This window comes from Emydura macquarii, unplaced genomic scaffold, assembly GCF_026122565.2.
Source record: "Emydura macquarii macquarii isolate MOO-44397 ecotype Brisbane River unplaced genomic scaffold, CSIRO-AGI_Emac_v2 contig_2704, whole genome shotgun sequence".
NCBI lineage: Eukaryota > Metazoa > Chordata > Testudines > Chelidae > Emydura > Emydura macquarii.
In genome coordinates this window covers 1-23358 of record NW_027132841.1, presented here as the reverse complement: position 1 = coordinate 23358, position 23358 = coordinate 1, and the positions used below count along the sequence as shown (strand labels likewise).

At 49.9% G+C, this 23358-nt stretch overlaps 1 pseudogene; it reads left to right on the top strand.

The window, feature by feature from the left end:
- Positions 1 to 22417, top strand: part of LOC137164983 (butyrophilin subfamily 1 member A1-like) — a 28674-nt pseudogene extending 6257 nt beyond the window's left edge.
- The last annotated feature ends 941 nt before the right edge of the window (positions 22418 to 23358 follow it).

Below are 23358 nucleotides of genomic sequence, written 5' to 3'. Positions count from 1 at the left end.
CCCATTGCAGTATTTAGGATTCTGTTTATCTTAAGAGCCAAGGTCTGCTCTGTAATATCTGAATTAAGTCTGAATTTCCTGACTCAAATTTAGGGCCATTAACCGCAGAGAACACCCTGTACGGACACACTCTGCATGTACAATCCTCCTGGGGCTTTTGCATGTATCTAAAAGAAGTGCTGTTGTTCAGCTGCAGCTACTGGACTTGAAGCAGGATGGGTGGCAGGACAGTAGCTTAATCCCCACTGCCTCAGATTGAAGCCACAACGAGTCTAACGCTGGCCCTGTCAACCCCATTCAAACAGAGTCGTGAGCCACAGTTTAAGAACTGCTGGACTAGAGGATCACAGTGGTCCTCTCTGACCTTAACATCTATGAATCGATCACATGATATTTTAATAAAAAGAATAAATATTGAAACAGACGCATGTGTAGGAGTACAGGGGCGAGGAATCATAGAATCATGGGACTGGAAAGGAGATCGAGAGGTCATCTAGTCCAGTCCCCCACACTTATGGCAAGACCAAGCATTATCTAGACCATCCCTGACAGGTGTTTGTCTAACCTGCTCTTAAAAATCTCCAGTGATGGAGATTCCACAACCTCTATAGGGAATTTGTTCCAGTGCTTAACCACCCTGACAATTAGGAAGTTTTTCCTGGTGTCCAACTTAAAACGCCCTTGCTGGAATTTAAGCCCTTTGCTTCTTATCCTATCCTCAGAGGTTAAGGAGAATAAGTTTTCTCCCTCCTCCTTGTAACCACCTTTCATGTACTTGAAACTGTTATCATGTGCCCCCTCAGTCTTCTCTTCTCCAGACTAAACAAACCCAATTTTTTTCAATCTTCCCTTATAGGTCATGTTTTCTAGACCTTTAATCATTTTTGTTCCTCTTCTCTGGACTTTCTCCAATTTGCCCACATCTTTCCTGAAATATGACACCCAGAACTGGACACAATACTCCAGCTGAGGCCTAATCAGCAGAAAGTACAATGGAAGAATGACTTCTGGTGTTTTGTTTACAACACTCCTGCTAATACATCCCAGAATGATGTTTGCTTTTTTTGCAGCAGTGTTACACTATTGACTCATTTAATTTGTGACTCACTATGACTCCCCCAACCCCTCCCCAGATCCCTTTCTGCAGCACTCCTTCCAAGGCAGTCATTTCCCATTGTGTATGTGTTGAGCTCATTGTTCCTTTCTAAGTTACACTATTGACTCATTTAATTTGTGACTCACTTATTAGGGGATGACACAGAAACCCCCAACACTGTAATAACATTAATATTGTGCCTACTCCCCAGATCCCTTTCAAATTAGAGAGACATGTTTCAATTGATGCTTTCAGCACTCACACACACTGACAGGCACACACAGATAGAGGCAGTCATTTCCCATTGTGTATGTGTTCAGCTCATTGTTCCTTTCTAAGTGGAGTACTTTGCATTTGTCCTTTTTGAATTTCATCCTGTTTTCTTTAGACCACTTCTCCAGTTTGCCCAGATCATTCTGAATTATAATCCTATCCCATTTGATCATCTTTGCTTCTTTCTTCTTCCCTCAAGCTTCATGTCTGTTTCGATACTTCAGACCAATTGTTCAATCACTCTTTTTGTCTACACCCAACTCAATTGCTCAGCCATTCACACTTCAATCACTCAGGGCCAACTCCTACCTGAAGAACTTACATATAATTTTTAGAGCAAACCTTATTTCATTTTTGACAGTGTCTTTCACAATTAGATAGATACATTACATTGCACAGTGTGGCTTTTGTACTTAGAATAGGATTTTTACAAATATATTGGAAGCAGGTAAAATTAACAGATAAACTGGCCAGTGGACATGGTACAGACATTTACAAACAATCTTAAAATTATACAAAGTGCAGACAGACTTGAATTAACATTTAAAAGGGTAGAACAGTAAGAGTCAGTTTGAGGTTTTAGCTTTTGGTTCAGACTGATGTGCCTTTTGATAGGAAAGGGGGGGTGTTTGTGGCTCTGTTCTTACATATATTTCAAAAACAAGATTTTGGCCAACAACTTGCAACCCCTCCCAGCTTGGCATCGTCCACAAACTTTATAAGTGTACTCTCTATGCCATTATCTAAATCATTCATGAAAATATTGAACAGAACTGGACCCAGAACTGATCCCTGCAGAACCCCACTTGTTATGCCCTTCCGATTTGACTGTGAGCCACTGATAACTACTCTCTGGGAATGGTTTTCCAACCAGTTTTGCACCCACCTTATAGTAGCTCCATCTCGGTTGTATTTTCCTAGTTTGTTTATGGGAAGGTGTAGAAGTGTCCCTGTAGGGGGCAGCGCTGGGGCTCTCCCTCTGCGTCAATTGCTGAGGGAGGCCACACCTCCCGGCACCTACGGCTCTAGGGGAGTCCGGATTAAAGGGGAATAGTCTCTCGCCCCTCGGGGCGCGCTATGAGTTTAGGGTCTGGCCCACTGTCAGAGGCGGGCCAGCAGCGGGGGAATAGTCTCAAGCCCGCAGACCAGGCGAGGCAGTTGTCTCTTGCCTAGCCCTCGGGTGAGCAGTTAAGCAGACTCCAGTAGGCTCAAGCCCTCGGCAGGGCGAGCCGCAGTCCAAGGCCCGGCCCTTTGGCGGGACAGGGCAGAGGGATTGCAGTCTCTAGTCTCTTAGCAGGGTGAGTAGGTAGTCTGTGGCCTGCCCTTAGGCGGGCAGGGCAGGACAGCCAGTTCCGAACAGGTTCTGGAACTCAACTGGTATCGACCCCAGTCGGGGTTAGTGGAGGGGGAAGGGGGATGCAGGCCCATCCGGCTCCACTGCGTCCCAGCCCAGGGCCCTGTCAGTGACGGGGTGTCCCGTCACTGGGTCGGCGGGGCTCCAGCTGAAACACGCCGACTCACTGAGAGCCACAGCTCAGCCGTGCCGCAGTCGGCTTCCCTGGGCTCTTTCCTCCCGCCCTTCGCTTACAGTACCTTGGCTCCCTCGCTTTCGTCGGGGTCGCTGGGTTCGGGGTTGTGCGGAAGACCCACAAGTCCTTCCCCATCAACCGGCGGCAGCTCCGGAAACTGCATGGGCTCCTCAGCGGAGGGCAGTTCCTCCAAGTCCTCCGGTCCCCAGGCAGTGGGCAACGCCGGCAGGTTCTCTGGGTCCCAGGCAGTGGCCCACTCGGACCAGCCTTCCTCCGAGTCCCAGGCGGCGGGTGGCTCGGGCTGGCCTTCCTCCGTGGGTAGGCCCAGCCGCTTCCCCTCTGCGTGGGCCTCTGGTGAGGTCTTAGGCTCGAGCCCTAAGGGAGAGGCGTCCTTCTCCCTTGGCCGCCGGTGCCTGACTAAGCTAGCAGGCCTAGGTTTTAAAGGCCTGACCCCCGCCCACCTGCTTCCAGTGAGGTGGTGTCCTTCTGGGCTCAAACCCCCAGGGTGGGTTTGACTCTCCCTCTGAGTCAATCTCAGAGGGAGGCCACACCTCCCGGCTACAGAAGGTCATACGAGACAGTATCAAAACACTGATTAAAGTCAAGATATATCACATCTACTGCTTCCCCCCATCCACAAGTCTTGTTACCCTGTCAAAGAAAGTAGGTTGGTTTGACATGATTTGTTCTTGACAAATCCATGCTGACTCTTATTTATCACCTTATTATCTTCTAGGTGTTTGCAAATTGATTGCTTAATTATTTTCTCCATTATCTTTCTGGGTAGTGAAGTTAAGATGACTGGTCTGTAATTCCCTGTTGTCCTTATTTCCCTTTTTATAGACAGATACTTATTTGCCCTTTTCCAGTCCTCTGGAATCTCTCCTGTCTTCCATGACTTTTTGAAGATAATTGCGAATGGCTGAAATATCTCCTCAATCAGCTCCTTGGGTATTCTAGGATGTATTTCATCAGGCCTTTGTGACTTGAAGTCATCTAACTTGTCTAAGTAATTTTTAATTTGTTCTTTCCCTATTTTAGTCTCTGATCCTACCTCATTTTCAGTGGCATTCACTATGTTAGACGTCCAATCGCTACTAACCCTTTTTGTGAAAACTGAAACAAAACAGTTATTTAACTCTTCTGCCATTTCCACGTTGTTTGTTATTGTTCCCCTCCTCCCCTGCCCCCCGCCTCCCATTGAGTAATGGGCCTACCCTGTCCTTGGTTTCCCTCTTGCTTCTAATGTATTTGTAGAATGTTTTCTTGTTAACTGTTCTGTCTCTAGCTAGTTTAATCTTGTTTTGTGCCTTGGCCTTTCTAATTTGCACTAAGAATAGCAGGAGCAGGCTTCCTGGGGTGCTGCTGTTCCACACATGCCTGCACATTGGCAAAGCCTCACCAAGTCCAGTTTGCCTGCACGTAAGAGATTTAACAAGATCAAAGCCCTTGGCAGTGCAGCTACAGCACAGCGAGTTATTTGCTATCAAATATACTGAGACCTCAGGGAGTGAGATAACAGTAGCAGGATTCAAAGTGAGGTCTCCTTCCTTCCTAACACCGTCTGCAGAGAGCAGGGGACAGGCCATCAGGAACAACATCAAGGCCCAATGCTCAGCCCAGCCAAGACTAGGGCTCTAGTTTTGTACATATGGTATTTTGCAGGAGAAACTACCTGTGAGGGTGTTGGGGTCAATTGAACATCAAAACTCTTTACTGCACATGTATGAGGCGTACAGCCCTTGGTGAGAAGGCATTTTCACTCAACTGTTCCGGTGCCACCTCTGCAGAGTTCATAGTTTTTAGTCTGGAAATCTCTAAGGGAATGAACATTTTTCTGCATTTGGTGACCCACTGGATGATGAGTTTATAACCAGTGAGGCTCCCCATCCCTTGTGTCCTCATGTGTGGTTGTAATGAAGGAAAGGGGATCCACACCTCTCCATCTGGCCCTGGCTCAGGGTCATGGGTTCAGAGGTAACTCTGGTTTCACTAGTTTTTCTGTTTCCTGCACATTGCTTTCTAACAACTCTGACATTAAAAGCGACTTTTTCAGAAGCACCTAAGTGAAGTAACTTGAAACTGTCACCCCCATGGTGTCTGCTCAGGTCGGGCCCATTTACACTACAAATACAGCCATGGCAGGGTGTCACTCTGACCCAGTTACAACACTGCTCCAATCTGTAGTATATTCGGGGTGTTAGCCCTATTCCAGAGCTAGGATAAGGCTTAGGCTTCCACTGGCTTTGTAATAAAGCATGGAGGAGCCGTATCTCACCATGACATCTACGGGGAGCTCCCATAGGATTCCTTCAGCCAGTCATGCAGTGTTGGCACTGATCAGCGAAATCCAGCATTTCCCTCACTGGCCCTGATTCACAAACAGACAGAGGCACTGTGATACTGCGCGTTTCAATGCCTAATGTTTAGGTACCTAGAATACCACTGGAACAACACTGGGATCCACAAAGCCTGAGTTAGGCACCCAGGCTCCCTGTACAATGAATGGGGAGAGAAGGAGAGAGAGGTACCTAAGAATGGGATCCACAAAAGGAAACAGACAAGACAGGGAGGTGCCTTAGCCGGCCATTGGGAGATGCTGATGAGAAGAGTGTGTCCTAAACCTGCCCCTGGCTCAGAGTTCAGTGCCTGCTGCAGAGAGTCACCTGCCCCAGCTGGGATCCACAAACAGGAACCCCTCCCCAGGGGTCAGGCAGTTTAGACACCTCAGTTGTTTCTTGTGAGAATGAACGAGGTGCCTGCTTCACCCAGCAGAACATGGCCAGTGGAGGAAGAACCCTTCTGGTGTCTTTTTGCCCAGTGGTTAGCGACAGAGAGGATTTGAACAGGGGGTTCCCCCTGGCAGGTGAGTGGCGTAACCACTGAGCTCTGGGATACTCTGAGGTGGGTCGCTCAGTCACTCCTCTTGAAGCTGATCCGCTTTGGAGAAATAATGAAAGAGACATTGGAGCAGGGCAGTGGACTCCCACCTGAGTGCCCTAAGCACCAGGCTGCGGTGTCACTAGCACTGCCTCTTCCTCTGTCCCAGTGACTATGTAAGGATGTAATACGAAGTGGAATAGGTTAAACTGGAGAGGTTGAGGGTACTCCCACCCTCACCACCAGAATGTGCCTACCTCAGTGGTTACTGCATGAATCCTGTCTCCCCATGCAGTACGGGCCCAAACATCCCAGGTGAGTGCTCCAACCACTAGGCTGGAAAGTACAAAGTGGGTGACTCCACCACCTCTGGCTGGATTTTGAATGGAGACTGATCTGGAAGGCAGATTCTGAGCATGCCAGCAAGATGGGTGCTCCTCTGCCTACTTTCCCTGGTTCATGGGTTGCACTGGCTGACAGCTGTCTGGGTGCCTGGAGCGAGGCTGCAATGAGCATGCTCAGAGGCAGAAATGTAGGCGTGTAGGGAACTTTTGCCCTGAAAGGTTGGGCACTGACTGAGTTTAGGTGCCTGGGGCAGAGGTGGCAGCCAAGCAGAGGTTTTCCAGGTTGCAGTGGTGCTTAAAATTGGGATTTGGCTGCCTCAGTATCATTGTGGATCTGGGCTTCAATGTCGGAGGTGCCATTTAGGCAAAGCCTCCACATGGGGGAGGGGGAGGGTACACTTTACCGGGGCTTGGAGGCCTTGGGGGGGTCCAGCCCAGGCTGCAACCCCCATGGGTATGTGTCTGGGAGGGGGCCTGTCGTACGACTTTGTATTGGGCCTGAAACAATTATGCTTGGGCCCTGCATTTAGGGGAGACAGGGAAGAGCTTCTGCCCTGCACCCCAGTTTTGTACAGAAGGTCTGACTGCAGCTCATGTCCTAGCCCCAGGCAGAGCTCTCAGCTGGGGCAAGCTGTGGAATGTGAGTTCTGCAGAGGAGAGGGGCTGCTCCCAGCTTGTGCCCCTGGGGCAGGTTGTCAGTGTTTTGTTTACAAACAGAGGGAGTGTGATTAAGATAAGAAAGGGCTGGTGATTAAATTAAGGATCTGGAAGTTGTTAGATGAGCCTGTAAAACAGGAATCCCTCCACAGGGCAGGGGAGATGTTGAAGAGAGAATGCAGGGGACTCAGAGTCAAAATCAGAAGAATTACAGCTAAGTCCTAGGTTCTGACTCTGAGCCAAGGTTACACTCAGAAAAGAGGGAGATGAGGGGAGGATAGGTGAAAAGAAGGGGCCAACCAAGGGAAGGGATAGCAGTGGTATAAGGTGAAAGTTCCCACTTTGCCTGTAGTACTTATGTGGCCCCATCACTGTAGTATCTGAGTGCCTCACAATGTCTAACCTACTTCTCCTCAGAGCCCCTCGGTGAGGTGATGCAGTGCTGTTATTCCCATTGTATAGATGGGCACTGAGGCACAGAGTGACTAAGGGCAAAAGTATTTAGGCACCTAGAGCTGCTTAGAAGGTTCGGTGCTTTGTAAACCCCACTAGATGCCTAGCTGCATCTTTGGGTGCCTAAAAATCTTTGAAACTCGGTCCCTAAAGCACTGACCTAAGGTCACAGAGGAAAGTCCATGGGGGAAGTAGGCACCTAGTAAAAACAATGCTGCTGCCAAAAAAACAAAACAAAACAGGACTCTAATAGATGGGAGCAAAACCAGGCAGGCCAGTTCTCTGAGACTCCAGCAAATGGTCCCAGCAGTTTGGGAATTTTTGACAGCATGAAAGCACCATAAGCAGGAAGAATGAAGAAAGAAAGAGAGAGAATGAGAAGTCAGATGAGACTGGCAGCTGCATGCTGGGATCAATCAGATGCATTTTGATTTTTTGGTAGAAATGAGAAACTCATAGAGATAGAGTGTTTATGCCTCCAATTCATAGGGTTTCTATATTCAGGCCAATTCTAGATCAAAGAACAGAGATTGCATCCACAGAGACCATAAAGTCAACAATTATTGTCATGATTTCTATTATTCCCTGGGCACCATCTGTGTGCTCAGCACTGTTCAGAATGTCAGAAAATGTATCCCTGAGCCAGTGCATATAAAACGTATAGCCCTGGATAAGCTGGCTCAGATATTTAAGTATGAAGTGCATAGTTATGAGCACATGTTCATATCTATGAGTAGAGGTGCTGATGGCAATACAAGTTTTACTTGATTAAGGACTGGAAGATTTGACCCTCCAACCTTTTTTCTAGAGGAAGAGCTTCCCAGAGCTCTTGCTCCTGTTTATTTTCCTTTGCTGCCTGCCGTGGCCCTGATATACTTCAGAAGACAGTTTTTTTCTTAACTTTAAAATGTGAAATTTTCTGGGGTTTGGTTTTAAATATTTGCCTGTGAGAACTGCAACTCAGTCATTGTAGCATTGTTTAAAAGCCTTCTGGAAGGTAACTAGCCTTTAAGCGGAAAGCAGTACTGCCAACTCTCATGATTTTGTCATGAGTTTCATGATAATTATTATTTTCCTTAAAGCCCCAGCTTCTGGAATCAAATGGATATGTGATGATTTCAGCCTTCATTCTTAAAGGAAAAGTACGTGGAGAAAGCTTCAAAATGTGACCCCAGTGCACCCTAAAGGCTGAAGAAGCAGAAGGGAAATAGAAAGAACCCCACATCTATTATTTTTTACATAATCTCATGATTTTTAAGATAATTTTAAAATTTTTGTGAGCCTGACTCATGATTTTTGAACATTTGGGGTTGGCAATACTGTGAAAGTAACTTGAAAGTGTCAATTTCATTCTTGTTTTAAAGTCAGTTTCTAGTCTATTATTTGTAGTATGGTAACACCCCTCTAGCCCCAGACAGGTGCCCTATAAACTCACAGGGCCTTGCTCTAGTAAGGTATTTCCAAAAGTTAAATGACCTATTCCAAGCTTGGTGAACTGAAAAAAGTAGCCTAAATGATAGAAAGTAATCTAGATTTTCTATAATTGTTTCAATTGTTGTACTCAAGAGTTTGTAACGAAGTAAGAATATACGTTATCATTTTAAACCTAACCAGTGTCCCTTAAGTGATTTGAGACAAGGTGTCAGAAGATGTTCGTTTTAGAGATGAGTGGATCTACTATTTATTTAGTTGTCTTCCTTTATATAGGAATTAGATATAGTGCTCCTGTCAGATCATTTCTGAGTTAACTGCAAAAAAATTAGAGTTTTCAGGTGCCTCAGGCCTGGACTACACTAGATAGTTTTGTTGGAAAAAGTCAGCTTTTGTCAACAAAACAGTCCTGGTGTACATACTACAATGACCCCCCGCCGACAAAATAAAACCACTTAGACGAGAGGCAGAGAGCCTTTTTCTGCAAAGTTTTAGTGAAAAAGCACATGTGTAGACACTGAAAATAGCCTCCCGATTATCCCAGAATGCCATCATGCGCACCGCTCTGGTAAGCAGTCTGAGCTCAGCTGCCCTGCAGCCGTTTGCTTCCACCCCTCCCCTTTCAAAGCCCTAGAAAGTTTTCAAGTTAAGTCACCATGGAGAGATCACTCCACAGCAGCAGCAGCAAACCTAGTCCTGCCTGCCTGCCCTAAAAACACCTCCCAGCAAGAGTATTTATGTTTGTGTCTGACTTCTCTGTGTGTGCTATGAACAGGGGAATTTTCCTTTGTTCTGGTGAGAGTTGCTGGGTGCTGAGTATTTATAAAAATCTGGCTAAAAAGTCATTTTTCCCAAACAGTGGAAGAGAGCTCTGGATATGATCTGAGCACTGCTACTTAGATAACAACTGAAAATACCAGCAATAAAAGTTCAGGCAGAAAATATGCAGAAACAAAATCTTACCTAAGGACATCTTAATTTTTAGCGGGAAAAAAAGGTCTTGATTTTAGGTATTATTATCTACCAAACAACTTGGTTAAAACAGAATATTTCATCTCTATAATAATAAAAATGTTGCAGTTGTAAAGCACTATTCATCTGAGGCCTCAAGGTGCTCCACTGCTGTTTAGTCTATAATATACCCAGGATTACCTGATTGTTATGTTCACAGCGTACACATGGAGAGTGGAAAACAAAACATAAATACTCTTCCTGGCAGGCTGCAATGTAACACTGCTTTACTTCTAAGAATCCAGAATTCTAACACACAACAGCCAAATACAGAGAGAGACAAAGCAGGCTGCTCCCTAAGGCAGAGGAGCAGAACTCAGCCCACCTTGCTCTAGGCTGGCTCTTTGCAGACTGACTGCAGAGGACCCAGTTACACGCTCACTACAGAGCCCCTTAGACTGCAAGCAGGGCCAGGAATCCCCTCAGGATTTAAAATGACAGCTTGTAATTTTTACACAGTTTCAATACACCACATTGATCAGTTACCAAAGGGCTCGCTAGTCATCCGTTACTCTAGGGCCAAGGGAACAGGAATCTGTAGGAATTTTTACTCTGAATTTCCAGATCCAAGTTTTGTTTTGATTAAATTCCTTCATTCACATATTTGGGGTCAGACTCTCTCATGTAGCTGGACCTCTCTGAGCTCAGGGGAGTCGGGGTGTCTGGAAGCTGGTCACAGCTCTGATCCTGAGGGCCAGTCTGCACCGGTTGCGGCCTTGGGGTCAGTCACAGAAGCCTAGGGAAGTGAGGGAGGGAACTTTGGTTCACTTGGACATAGGCTGGGGAGGATGAAGATAGGTGCAGCATAGCAGAGATCCGCCCTGCCCCCTCCCTGTCCCCAACACGCCCCCTCCCATGAATTAACCATAGTCAGAAAGAAGACAAAAGTTTGGACTTTTATTGAGTTAATAATAAAGCACAAAGGAGCCACATCTCACTGTGTATTTCCCTGTGAGATTCTTTTAACTGTCTGTGTCACCACTGTCAAGTGTCCTGCCTTCATTCTGCACGTGTTTTCTCCCAGCTAGTCAATGACACTTTCTCTTGCAGAGCTGTTTTTCCCGAGGGTCAGTCCCGGGATAGTGGCTCTGGGGGTGATCCTGGCTCTCCTGGCTGTTCTCATTGCCCTGGCCAGTTACTGCATCTGGAGGCAACACAGAGCGAAAGGTAAAGTAAGGGGGTTGGGGGTGGGAAAAGGGGAACTTGATGAGAGGGAGAGACAGACAGACAGACAGACAGAGATTTAAAACCAAAAGCAGAGAGACAGGGATTAAGGGGCTTTTTTAATGTCCAGAGGAGTTTCAGGCAGTGGGAGCTGGGCTGAGGGTGAAGGGGGAGCTGAATAAATTATGACTTCACATTTGAACCGAGAAGCGTCAAGTGGTTTCACCCCTTCGGCTCTCACCAAGGCACCCGCTGGGATGTGACTCTGAGCTATTCCGTGGGGTCAGCCCTGCTCCAGCTGAAACACAAACGTGAGGCTCAGTGAGCTGGGCTTGGAGCTCTGACATGTGTAACTGGGCTGCTTGCAGGAAAACCAGAAAGCAAAGTAGGAGGAGAGGAGGGGCTTCTTAGGGCCCAGTTCTGCCCCCCAGTCTGTGCATGGATCCCCTCTTTTCCCCGTCTAGGTAAGTAGGATCGGTGGATGGGCAAAGTAGTGGCTGTGCAAATGGGAAGGGTAACAGTTACTTTATCTACAGTAAGATTTGCTCAGCCTGAGATCCTGCTGCAGGAACAGGGCAATGAACTCTCTACTGCAGTGTAAGGGCTCAGCTGGAGTTTTTTCTCTGGTCGCAAAGGGCAGAAATTGGCCTTCAGTGATCTCTGTGTTTATAGGGAGCTGGGGTTTTCAAAGCTGCCTAAGGGGTCTGAATACTCAGTTTTTGTTTAAATTAATGAGCACTGGTGTGTAAACCTCTAAAGCACCTTTGAAAGTCCCACCCAGAGGGTTTTTTCTTCCCTGAAGTGCTGTGAACTTTATGTAGAAATTTGCAAGTGTAGGAAGAACTGGGAAGGGGAAATGTCTGTTAAATGATTTTCCAGTGAGGGTGGAAGCAGGTAATTCACAGAAGCAGAAGGGAGCGGTGCTTTTTACTTGTGAAAGTTGGAAGTGGATGTTGGATGTTTAGAACTGTCACCTACACACAGATTTGAACAAGTTTAGTTTGTGGTTTGAATAGATACAGGATGCGCATTGAACCCATGTTTAGGTGACAGGGATTATCTCATTTCGAGTTGTATGTAAAATGTGTCTATGTGCCCAGAGAGAGCTATGTTGGGCTCATTTCCAAACGCTAAAAATCAGCCAATTAACTGTCACTGTCTTGTTTCACGGGCTTTATAGAGAATTCTCTGCCCCATGGGAAGCGATGGCTCAGGCTGTGGCTATGGAGCTGTGCAGGCTTCAGCGCCTGCAGCAGGGACACTGCAGAGCTGTGGGGAGCGGTGATGGGGTGGGAAATGCAACAGAGCCCCCCCGTTCAGTTGTAGGGGGAAGGTATTTCCACAGAGACAATTCTGATCGAGCAGGAGGGGGCTACATGTGTGTGCTGGAGAAAGTGTAAAACACACGTGGGCTGGAACAATTGCAAATAACGTGCTGGTGTTTGAATGGGTGATGGGGAATGTCTCCGTATCTACACCAGAGCCCAGCAGCGAGCTCAGGGCTGCTCGCGCTGGCTCAGACGGGCTCTGCAGGGGAAGCACCCTGAACCCAGGCTCTGAGCCGCTCTAGCCCAGCCAGGACAGTGTCGTCTCTGGGGACTTGTCCAGTATTGGGATCCCTCACAGGGGATCTGCCCAGTGTCCTGGCCTTACCACGGCCATGTAAAGAGAGAAGGGGCAGGATTTCCCCCTCAGTGACCATGTGCTGTATGTGTGTGTGTGCATTTGTTCTGGTACCCAGGAGGCATTTGGTAGTGGGGAGAGGACAGGGGAGGGGAGGAGGAATGTATCTCCTCTCTCCCTTCCCTGTTTTAGCATGAGGGAAGATTACACTATGTTTGGATTGAGGCTGGATTGGGAGGGGCTTGAATTCACTGTTCCTCACCCCCAGCAACTTTAGAAAGCAGGTAGCTACCCTTCTGCCCAATGTCTGCCATTGCCCCACTGTCCCTTCCCCAGTACCTGCCCTTGCATCCAGCAGGGAAGGAGAAGCACATGAGCTGGGTGTTTCCGCTAAAATGATCAGCAGTGAGATAATTGCAAATGGTGACAATTAAATTTAGTGCCAGTATCCCAGTACCACTGAGATGACTGTGAGCAGCAAACAGCGCTGTCTGCAGACTCAGGCAGATCTCATGGGGCTGATGCACTGGTTACACCCAGGTCACTTGCTCAATGTCACCTTCATACCCATAAGAGCTGGACACATTTTAATAAATGGAGGGTGAGATTTTCTCCCCCACCCCTACTGTGATCGGTAAAAGAACCAGAGCAGCGAAAAGGGCTTCAAAGGGCTTGGATCCAGCGGGATGAGGATTCCTCCAGCACAGGCAGTGCAGAGAACAGCTGCAGGTGCCTCTGAGGACCCACTCACAAGCCCTGTTGTGGGGTGAGTGGGAGATGGGACTGGGAACAAGAAGGACGTGTTGGGATGGATCCACAGAGCTGCCGAAATCCTGGGCCGTGCTGCTGCTCACAGGCACCCAAAACTGCCGTAACTAACGGCACAAGCTAAGGCAGAAAATCTCATTCCTACTAGGGAATAAGAACACTGACGTGGGGCGTTATACCGGTGTGACGAGCGGTTTAAATTCCCACCTTACCTTACGCTAGTGTAACCTTCACCTGCAGACAAGCCCTGGGTTACAGTGGGGGCTGCTTTGGTATCCAGAGCACCCAGGATCAGGAAGATGCGGTGGGAGGTGGGTTAAAGCCGCCTTCGCCCTCATGTGCCCCTGGGCTGCGGGTTCCCAGCACAGAATTTCACCCTGAGAGTTTAGATCCCGGAACACAATTACGTGGCAATTCTTATCTAGAGGGTCACTCACTTCATTGCTTACATTGGCCCAGTGGTGCATCCACATGGGCTCCTCAAAGCCTCCTCTCACATTTTAATGGGTCCCTCTCCCCCCACACACTCTGGCCATAAGCCTACTGATTTTTGTGAAAATCAGAAAACTGGAAAAAAAACTAATTTCCACTAAAATCAGGCTTTTCTGATTTTCACCCAAATTAATGGGGCTCTGACCAGCGTGGGGAGGTGAGGGGCCTGGCTGGAACATGGGGCTGAGGAGCCCAGTGGGCAGAGGCTGGCTGAAAAGGAGGCAAGAAATCCAGCTGGGGGGGCTGAGAGGAGTGGGATGAGGGGCCTGCTAACCCTAACTCTAACCTCACCCTCACCTTAAACCCCATCTTAACTCTGAGGTCATGGCCTCATCCCGTATCCTGAGGGATCTAACGGTGATTTTCTTGGCAATCAGACTTTTACAGATTTCCAGTTTTCATCAAAATCACCAGGGTTCTGCCTAGTGATGCCTAGAACATGCCCATTCCAGACAGACAGAAACGCCATCGAGTTCAGTGTGGGGCCTCCCTTCACTCAGCCGATAGGGACAGGAGACAGCCATTTACTCAGCATTCTAACTGCACTAGGCGTTGTGTCCCCAGTATAACGCTGGCAGCGGGAATAGCTGGGCAGAGCCCTGTGTGTGTTCTAGCTTCTACCAGCCGAAAAATGACTCTGTGAGTTTGCACTAATTGAAGTTAAATCTTCTCCCTTGTAACACCCCTCTCCTGTTATTGACTTGCAGCGGCGCATCTGGCAGAGAAAGGTACGGTCGGTCCCTTGGTTCAGTGGGATGTGGAGGGGGAATCTCAGACTTTGTCACAAGTTGATGGTGGGGGGACTGAGCGGGGAGAAGGGATGTTGTAGCAGGAAGGGGGGCTGTGGAAGAGAAGAGGGGGACCAAGAGAGGAGAGGGCCAAGAGAGGACGTGGGGAGAAGCAAGCAGTAGGGTGGAGGCTCGCTGAGTGGGTGGGGGAGGGAGGGACGTGGGGGCCAGCAGGCCAAGAGGGAAGGGACAATAGCAGAGCCTGGGGCAGGCGAGGGCAGGGTCATGGGCAGAAGAGGCAGGCTGGGGAACTACCCTCCCTAAGAGGAAGCTTCACCCGTCACCCATGATATCGATCCCTCTGCCTTGGCCCTTTTAAATCGCCGGCCCTGGGCAATTGCCCCTTTGCCCCCTGCCATCGCCGGGCCTGCCCAGCCCCCACGCACTGAACCCAGCGGGTTTATTGCTCCCACACAGCGGGGGAGGGAGCAGGTTTGGGGTCACTCTGCGACCGTGTCCCAGCGACGTGCCCATGCTGGGAGCTGCTGCAGCACTTCACACCCCCGGGGTGCCCCTGGCAGGCAGAAGGTGGCAGGGACGCGGTGGCTGAGGATGTCATCATGCTGCTTGTCACAGTGTCACTCGCCATCTTCTCTCTGTGCTGATTGGCTGCCGGCTCCGACCCCTTCAAACCCAGTCCTGTCACCCCAACCTTCCCCACCCCCATCCTGCTCCCCTCCCCCTCCGTTTGCATGTAGCTCGTCCCCTCCCCCTGCCCAGCGCAGGGTGATTGTTAAAGGGTGGCAGGGACGTGCCATTTGCACCATCGCTCTGCTCACTCCACTTGTGTGTTCTGCCCCTTCCCCCGCCCTGGGCCTGTCATGTCTGGTTAGACTGGCAGCTGTTCGGGGCAGGGACTGGCGACTGCCCCACGTCTGTGCAGAGCCCAGCACTGGCCTGACCTGGCCTTTAGGCACAGCTGTAATACAGGGCGGGGCACCCACTTTGTTACTCATGTAGGCAGAGCTGCACCCCCAGGACAAGCCCTCAGCCTCCCTGTGGCCAGGTCCCACCCCCACCCCACCCCCACTCTGGGCAGATCCATAGCGACTTGGGTGAAAATTGGAAAATCTATTTCCAGTAAAATCCGGCTTTTCCATTTTCTGATTTTCACCAAAATCAGTCGGGTTCTGAGTGGGGCTGGGGTCAGGGAGTGGAGGGGTCTGGCTGGACTGGGGATGAGAAGCCTGCCTGGAGGATGGCTGGAGTGAGATGAGGGACCCCTGACCCTCATCCTCAACCCTAATCCTAACCCTGAGGTCCCTGCCTCACCCTGTGTCCTGAGATTTTAGTGGTAATCAGGCTTTAAAGTTTTCCATTTTTCCCAAAAATCTGGAAGGCTCTGCCCACTGGTGCCTAAAACATGCCCTGAAACTTTGGAGCAGATGGGATGTGGTTTTCAAAAGTTACCACATTACAGACAGACAGACAGACAGAAATGCCATCAGGTTGGGTGTGGGGCCTCCCTTCCCTCAGCCAATAATAATCGTTGATTTTCGTAAGAGCTTTATCTTTAAAGAAGCTGGTTTGATTTGAGGATAATTTTTTAAACAGGTTTTTAATATGGATTCACTAAGGCCCCGATTCAGCGGGGTAGTTAAGCACATGCTGGACTTTAGGCCCATGAGTCAATCCAGCCCTGTTCAGCGTGTGCCTAAGTGTTGTGCTGTATCAGACTAAAATGGAAGGTTTTAAGAACACAGGAGCTGCCAAAGCAAATCAGACCCAGGCCCATCTGGTCTGGGATCCTGCCTCTGACAGTGGCCACCCCAGCACTGCCTGCTTCAGGAAAAGGTGCAAGAAACCCTAGTGCCAATGATGGACTGACCTGCCCCAGGGAAAGTTCTCTCCTGACCCCTGTCAGCTAGCGTTTGCCTTGTGCCCTGAAGCAGGAGGGGGCGTCCCTCCCATCCAGAATGCCTGTGCTTTTGAGAACTGTGATAACTCTGGATAGTCACATTTCCATATCAATGTCTGCACCTTTCTGAATCCTTTCTCCATTTGTGTTTTTTTCTTTGCTTGTCTGTTTTATTTATTTAATCCTACCCAGTATAAATCTGTATGTTCTCATTATCCATGTAAACGTCCTTTCATTTTACCCCAGCTAATCACTTGACCTCAAGGCTATCTTGTGGCAAGTTGTTCCACAGGTTAATTGTGCATCCTATAAAAACAGCATTTCCTCTAATCCTTTGAAATGTGCTGCTTTTCACTTTGAATGTTCTCTTGTTCTTGTCTTAGGAAAGAAGAAATGTCTGAGCACCCAATTTGTCTCCCTCAGTCTTCCTGTTTTGTATTTCTCTGTCAAATCTCCCATCTAAATTAAAATGTCCCACCTTTAAAATCACTCATTCTATGAACTTGACTTCAGGCTCTAGTCATTGTTGTTGCCCATCTCTGTGTTATCTGTTCAGAGATGGTGTGACCAGCAGCGCACACGGTGCCCAGGTGAGGGAGTGTGTAAGAAACTTTTTCTATCCTGTTCCTTCTGCTGCATCCTAACTCTTCGTTCTTTAAAACATTGCTGCACATTGAGCAGAGATCTTCATGGAGCTGTGTACAGTGATGCCTGCGTCTTTTTCCTGAGTAGTTACAGTTAATTTCGAGATCTGTAACCTGTCTGAATAGCTCTAATTGTTCCTGCAATTTGCCTTCCCTTACACTGATCAACACTGAATTTCATCAGTCGCCATGTTAGCCAGGCTTGGTCCCTCTGAAATAATTCTGTCTTCTCTGGTCTTGTCTGCCCTAAATAGTTCTGTGTCATCTGCAGATTTTGCCACCTCTCATCTTATCGCTTTTACCAAGTCACTGATAAATATTCTAACCAGCAGGTCCTAATAGCCAGTGTTGTGGGACCCCACTGCTAACCTTCTTTCATATGAAAATTTACTATTTATTCCTACTCTCTGTTTTCTGTCTTTTAGTTGGTTTCTGACCCAAGGCTCTGCTTTGCCCCTCACCCCATGATGACTTAGTTTCCTTAATAACCTTTTGTGAAGAACTTTGTTAAAGGCTTTTTGAAAGTCCATGTAAATTATACCATTGGGTTCTCCTTTGGCCATTATTTACTGACCTACTCAAAGCAATTTAATAAATTAGTGGGACACAGATTTCCTTTCCAGCTCTGCTACTCAGACCTTATCTTATTGTTGTCATAGAGCTGGTTTAGATTTCTATTGTAGTTATTGTTTCAGCCAGTTCAGCACGTACTGACGTAAGGCTCACTGGACTGTAATTCTCAGGATCACTCCTACCAAATTTTAAAGCTGGCTGCAACATTCCCAAACCTCCGAGTCTCCAGAATAGCAGCTGATTTTAATGAGATGCATATTATTGTTAGCAGCTCTGTCATATCACTCTGACCTCATTTGACAGCTTCTGAGTTTTGTAATCTGGCAGGGATGTTATAGAATCATAGATGATGAGTGTTGGAAGTAACCTCAGGAGGTTATCTACTCCAATCCCCTGCTCAAAGGAGGACCAACCCCGGCTAAATCATCCCAGCCAGGGCTTTGTCAAGCCGGGCCTGAAATACCTCTAATGATGGAGATTCCATCACCTCCCTAGGTAACCCATTCCAGTGCTTCACCACCCTCCTAGTGAAAAAGCTTTTTCTAATATCCAACCTAGACCTCCCCCACTGCAACTTGAGACCGTTGCTCCTTGTTCTGTCATCTGCCACCACTGAGAACAGCTTACCTCCATCCTCCCTGGAACCCCCTTCAGGTAGTTAAAGGTTGCTATCAAATTCCCCCTTACTCTTCTCTTCTGAAGACTAAACAAGCCTAGTTCCCTCAGCCTCTCCTCATAAGTTATGTGCTTCAGCTCCCTAATCAGTTTTGTTGCCTCCCGCTGAACTTTTTCCAATTTGTCCACATCCAATATCTCCTCTTCACATCTCAATCCCTGATCCTTATTTCCTGAAAAGAGCCGCTCCAGGGCAGGTCTCTCCCTTGCACCCTCTGTGGTAAAAACTGATGCAATGAAATCAGTTAGTCTCTCAGCATTGTCCTTATCCTCCCCAATTGCTCCCTTTATCCCCTGCTGAACCAGGGAACCATCAATTGTCTACAGATTCTGATGGACTGAAATGATTCCCTAGTATTTGTATTATATCTCAGGCCGTTCACTCTGCTAATTCCATTCTAGCTTCCTAATTCCCATCACACACTTCACCTGCTGCACTGTACGCTCCTTTCTCCTGGATCACAGGGTTAATATTTGCCATGTGCTGAGGGATCCCTGTTTGGCTCTAACATCCTCTTGCACCTGGCCAGGTGGCCGGACGGGGTTACTGTAGTTCTCCACTTTTTGATGTCTTTGTTGCCCACGGGGTGCCAGGCTCTGGTTGCTGACGTAGTCTAAGGATTTTAACTTCCCTGCTTTAAGGCCTTTTTGACTCGCTTCCCCTGGTGAGATCATGTGATATTGACGCGTTTCTCTTTGTTTTCTTTTTAGAGAAACTCCAGGCTGAGCTCAGTAAGTTCCATTCCCCCCAGTATCACCCTTGTCTGACATTGTCTCCTGCTCAGCCTGTCTGTGTTCAGGGGCGTTCTCACCCCTCTGTCTGTGCTTGGTTGCAGGGTGGAGAATCGCCCAGACCTACGCAGGTACGGTACATCCCGCTGATATTTTATCCAGGATGAGACCCCTCCTCCCCCTGGGGGCTCTCTGCTCCCATCCCTGCCCAAAGCATTTTCCTATGACATTCAATAGTCTAGAAGCAGCAATGTCACTGGGGCAGATGGAAAGGGGCAGACGACACCCCGGGTTTATTGCAGGGCAGGGACACGCCCCATTTGGGAAAGGGCTGATTGGTGAGGAAATCCTGACCCTGCTGTCAGCTGTCCAGGGCAGTAGCTGGTTCTGCAGGACGGACATTCTCACCTGGCCATAACTGGCACTGAACTGCCCAGCTCTCTCTTCCCAGGATTTGCATGCTCAGACCGGGCTTTGGTAATTTGCTGCTAACATAACATGACCAAACAGGAGCTGTTCTGTGTCTTCATGGGTTTGGGGCAATGAAGGCCCTTTCCCCATTGCAAGAGCAGATGGGTTTTTATAACCAGCTTGTGACACTCCCCTGATCCAGTTACAGCAAATTGTGCCCACACGGCACCTTTTCTGCCTGACAGCTGTGGCTGAGCTGTGTGTGTGTGTGTGTGTGTGTGTGTGTGTGTTGCTCCCAGCATGCTGCCTGGCTGTGTGTGCACTGGTGCATGCTGGGAGAGTCTGGGGCAGCTCCAGAAGAGGTCAGAGAGCCTAAGGGCCATGCACACACATTGCAGCACCACTGGCCCAGGGCTCCCTGCACTCCGGGGTATCTTACCGCACAGAGCCAGGAGCGGGGGAGGGGGGCAGGAGAGTCACACAAACACCACTGGGGGGCCTGTTAGGGTCGCCACCTCTGAGGTCCAAAACCAGGACATCTGCCTGCATAACATACCCCGCCTGTCCCCTCACCCGAGCACTGTCTGCCGAGGCCACCCCGGGGGAGCGCCCAGCCCCCGCAGGCTCCTGCCCGGGGCTGCCCCAGGTACCAAGCATGCCAAGCAAGACACGGTGCCAGATCTACCCTCCCCCCTCCGGCAGTGACCCCCACATCCAGTGCCTGCATGGTGGTGAATGGGCCCTGCTAGCCCCGAGCTCCCCATCTCACTCCCAGGCTCCCTCTGCGCCGGCACCGCCACTCCGCAGCTCCCACATCCCACAGCCCTCAATCACCCAATGGCACAAGACCCTCCCCTCGCCTCCGGTGCCTGCCCCTTCCCTTGCACCCCTCCCCCACCACCTTCCACATCCCCCACCAGCCCCTGACCCTTCACTCCCCACCCCCGTCCCCTGGTGCCAGCTCCTCCCTTCACTCCTCTGAGCCCCTTGGGCCCCTCTCTTCCCTCACCCCATCTGCCCCTCTGGTGCCCGCCCCTTCTATTGCCCCACATTGGGCCCCCTGCTGTCTGTGCCTCCCCTCACCCCCTTTACCCTCTGGGTACCACCCCTCCCCTCATCCACCCTCTTCCTCCCTGGTGCCCCCCCTCATTACCCTCTGTCCCCATAAGTCTGCCCTTTGCCACACCCCTCTCTCTGCCACCCTTGTACTCCCTTGCCCATCATCCCCCCCATTCTACCCCCAGTACCCGACCCCCCCTCTGCCCTCCTCGCACCCACCCCACCATTCGCCCCCCTCAGCCCTCCTGGTTCCAGCCCCTCCACTCGCCCCACCCCTGTACCCTTGGTACCCACCCCTACTATCCTCACCTTCTCCCCATTAATGACTGCCCCTTTCCTTGCTCCCCTGGTACCCCTTGGGTCTGCCTTTCCCCTCTCTCCCCTCTGTCCCCCTTGTGCCTGCCCCTCACCTCATCCCCCCTTGTCACCTGTGCATTCCCCTGCCCCATCCTTGGCCCACCTGGTGTGCGCCGCTCCCATTGAGATCCCTCTGCCCCGCCTGCCTGCCCCTTCCCTCACTCCCTCTAGTGTCCTGGAGCCAGCCCCACCTTTCACTGCCCCTCTGCCCTCTGGAGCCCACCTCTCTCCTCCTTCCCCACCCCTTGGAGCCCCCTATTCCCTCACAACTCTCTGCCCCTGGTGCCTACCACCCTCCCCCTCTGCCTCTTGACATCTGCCCCTTCTCCCGCTCCCTCTAGTCCTCTGGGGCCAGCCCCTCCTTTCACTCCCCCTCTGCCTCCCTGGGACTCCTCTTCTGCCTTAGCCCCCCGACACCCACCCCTCCCATCACCCCACTCTGCCCCCGGCACCTGCCTCAGCCCTCGCTCTGCCCTCCGGTGATCACCCCTGCCCTAGACAACCCCCCTGCCCCCAGCTCCTGCCTCACTCTGTCCCTGGCACCTGCCCCCCCTCTTCACTCTCCTCTGCCCCCTAGAGCCCCCCCTCCTCATTTCCCTGCCCCTTGGAGCCCCCCCCCATTGCCTCACCCCTCTCTGCCCCCTGGTGCCCCCCCTTCCCTTGCTTCCCTGTGCCCCTGTGACATGCCCCTCCCTCCACCCCTCTGTCCTCCTGGTGCCTGCTCCTTTCCTTCCCCCACTGCCCTTGTGCCTGCCTCTCCCTCTGCCCCTCCTCTGCCTCTCCCAGCATCAGCCTGTCCCCTCCCCTGTCCCTGGGCTGCCCTCCCCTGCCCTGCCCCCACTGACACCTTCCAACCCCACCCCTCCCCCGCTCCTGCTCTCCTTCCCCTCAAGTTCGCTCCCATGGGCAGACGGACCCTGACTCCCCTTAACGGGAAACAACCCTCCGGCCAAAGCCATTAATGGGGATGCAGGTTAATTTCCCTTTGATCCCCATGACCAGCCCCTGCCCTGGCCCTGACTCTTTGACTCTCTCCCCAGTGGATGTGACTCTGGATCCAGACACGGCAAATCCCTGGCTCGTCCTGTCTGAGGATAGGAAACGTGTGACACACGGAGACACACGCCAGGATCTGCCCGACAATCCTGAGAGATGTGATCGTTGTTTCTGTGTGCTGGGCGCTGAGGGGTTCCCGGGCGGGAGGCGTTACTGGGAGGTGGAGGTGGGAGACAACCCTGAGTGGGACCTGGGGGTTTGTAGGGAATCTGTGAGCAGGAAGGGGAAGGTCACACCCACACCTGAGAATGGATACTGGGCCGTGCGGCTGAGGGATGGGGAATACGAGGCCCGCACCTCCCCCTCGACCCCCTCCCCGTGAGCGTCAGGCCCAGCCGAGTGGGGATTTTCCTGGACTATGAGGCGGGCGAGGTCTCATTTTACAATGTCACTGACAGGTCCCAACTCTTCACTTTCACCGACACCTTCTCCGGGACGCTTCACCCTTATTTCTATACTGGTGCAAGTGCTGGGGGTAAAAACACAGGTCCCTTGATCATCTGCCCGGTCCCAGCCCAGGCCGGAGGGAATCTCTGTCCCTGACAGCTGTTGGAAAAATATTCCAATTGAGATTCGATTACCCTGCACCGAACAGAGATCCACGCAGGTAGTTGGGCAGTCTCCAAACTTTATTTCTGCAGAGGTCAAACACTTCCCAGCAAGTGGTCAGTGTGAGACCCCGAAGGCATGCTCTTTTGCATATTTATACAAACAAGACAAATAAATTACATATGCATGAATTCTTGATGCTTATAGGTATATTCAAATTATTACTACTATTGCTATTGGTTTATACTTTTCTATTTCTAAAGGTATGCATAACAGATAACATGTTAACAGAAGATTTCTACTTATCTATCAAAGTTGTCTGATCTATCTCTCAAGGCTGTGTGACTAATTAAAACCAGCTGGCTGTCTCCTTGCCCTTTCTCTGACCCTGGCAGAAGATTAAGCACTATGGGGGAGAGGAAGAGAAGGGGGTGATTTCAGCAGAGAGCAGAACAGTCAAAGAACTAAGATGGAGTAACTATGGTCAAACAGACAATTCTTTTCCTTCACAGCGAAACCCGCAGCAGAGACTGTCCCGTCCCAGCGCTGAGCAGCCCCCAGGCCTGTTCCCAGGGGAGGGTCTAAAGGGCATCACCTGCCCCCCCCCCCACTTAATTTCTTGAAGAGGTAGTTGAAAAGAGGTATAAGGGGAGGCACATCACATGGCATTACTACAAATGCTTCTTTTTTTTTAACCTTCATGCAGTATGAACAGTTTCAATGCAGTTCAATTTTGAAGATTTATTCAAAATATTCAATTCATGGCGGAGCGCCTTCTACTTACCTTAATTATTTGAAAATCCACACCCTCAAATTATCTTGAGATGGATTAATTTGGCTTTTCATCCTGTCTGCTGGTTTCTAAGTGTCACGAGCTGGTGAAACTATGTGTTAGCCCCAGTTTTTCACACAGAGAAAGGTTAAGCTGAAATAGA